The sequence below is a fragment of the Acyrthosiphon pisum genome, unplaced genomic scaffold (assembly GCF_005508785.2).
Source record: "Acyrthosiphon pisum isolate AL4f unplaced genomic scaffold, pea_aphid_22Mar2018_4r6ur Scaffold_21194;HRSCAF=23274, whole genome shotgun sequence".
Taxonomy (NCBI): Eukaryota; Metazoa; Arthropoda; class Insecta; order Hemiptera; family Aphididae; genus Acyrthosiphon; species Acyrthosiphon pisum.
In genome coordinates this window covers 9,114-11,041 of record NW_021770634.1, presented here as the reverse complement: position 1 = coordinate 11,041, position 1,928 = coordinate 9,114, and the positions used below count along the sequence as shown (strand labels likewise).

Genomic DNA, 1,928 nt, shown 5'->3' with positions numbered 1-1,928 from the left:
GACATTGCGAACGTTTACGGGCGGCGCACGAATATAAACCGCACACCGGCGGCTTCGAGAGATCGCGAGCTACGCGAATCGAGCATAAAAGGTGACGAAAAAGGCTCGAAAGTCGTCGAAATCGTGTGAAAAGGGGAAATTTTCGAAAATCTCAAAAATCTGCGGAATGATAAGAAAACTGGCGATAACGCGGCCGCGGCGACGGAATTTTTTCATTGGCGGTTCCCTATTTGCTGCGTCGCGCCTGTCGGAAAAAAACGGCGACTAACCGTGTTTTATAATATAAGAGAAGATTCTAATGTACCTATATATTATATGATGTATAAATAACATTAATAAGTCAATTTCACTATGTTCCCAATATTTATGTAAAATGTATTAATTACAATAATTGACATTGTATTAGTTGTTTGTTAAACACCATTTTAGTAAATTTTAGTAAATTTCACTGTGTTCACAATATATTTTATAATATTACTTAATTAATTTCACTATGTCCCCAATATTTATGTAAAATGTAGTAATTACAATAATTGACATTGTATTAGTTGTTTGTTAAACACCATTTTAGTAAATTTTAGTAAATTTCACTGCGTTCACAATATATTTTATAATATTACTTAATTTTATTACTATTATATTACTACTTACTATTGTATATACTTTTTACAATATTTAGATAATTGACATTTTATTAATTGTTTTACTCACTAAAAGTGTATTGTTTTTTTGTTAAACACCATTTAATAGTTGTTCATAATATTTATACATTTTGTATACTAAATCACCGTGAAACGCTGTTAATGATTAATGTAGGCTGTATAAATGGGTTGAAATCTTACTTTACTTTATTTTGTTTTTATGTTTTTATATGTTTTTAATATATAAATTTCACTATACCTACTCAGAATATTTATAATATTTTGTACTCTGTATATCACTGAACCTACTTGATTAATTTATATTGTATTAACGGTTGGGATTTGACTTATTACTATTGTAAATTACAATAATTGCCATTGCATTAATTGTTTTATTCACTAAAACAATTACTCATTCACTCATTCCCTAAAAATGATGTGTTCAATTAGAATTATCAATATCAAACACTTAATATATAAATATATCCTTACGACGTTTGGCGGTGGGGCTTCGGGTCCCTCCCGAGCAGTGACGTAGAGCTCCTGAAAATAATGCGTTTGATTAGACAAAACTTGATGTTTTTTTTTGATATACTATATTGTACTAATATATATCCTTACGTCTGCCGTCGTCGCCGCGGCTCGGCTGTGACTGGCCTTCTGAAAATAATTTGTTTAATTAGATTTATAAATTTTAAATACACTAATAGATCCTTACGTTCGACGGCTGCAGAGCTGTAGCCTGCCTACGGTCCTGAAAAATTAGTTTAATTAGATATCTCAATTTCGAAAACTTGAACTTTTTTTTTTAAATATACTAATATATTAAACCGTGGCGAGCCCGTCTTCCATAGATCGCACTGAAAATAATTTATTTAGTTAGATTTTTGGATGTCTTTTTAAATATACTAATATATCCTTACTCTTGACGACGGCTGCCGTCTAACGACGGGGATCGGCGTTGGGGTACCGACCGGTGAGCGGGATCTAGGCTTGACCTGCCGCCTTCCATCATCACGACCCCTCCTACCTCCCCGCCGATCAACGCCACCGCCTCTACCACCACCACCACCGCCACCGACACCGCCACCACCGCCTCCGACTCCGCCACCACCGCGGCCAACGCCCCTTTTAGCTGAGCCACCCCTGGGCTTGGCTACAATATAAATTACAATTATATATATGATATTAAGGCTGTTATTAAGGAATATGTAAAGTAAACACTCACCGCAATCCCGGGATGGATGCCCGGGATTCCCGCAGTTGTAACATTCTGAAACGTGGAGA

At 35.4% G+C, this 1,928-nt stretch overlaps 1 long non-coding RNA gene across 1 annotated transcript; it reads right to left on the bottom strand.

Moving 5' to 3' along the window:
• Positions 1-1,126: 1,126 nt before the first annotated feature.
• LOC115034832 lies at positions 1,127-1,397 on the bottom strand. Its single transcript, XR_003840099.1, has 3 exons — positions 1,360-1,397; positions 1,263-1,301; positions 1,127-1,184 (listed from the first exon to the last, which is right to left on the bottom strand). It is a non-coding gene; the product is annotated as an uncharacterized LOC115034832 (long non-coding RNA).
• Between the last annotated feature and the right edge of the window lie 531 nt (positions 1,398-1,928).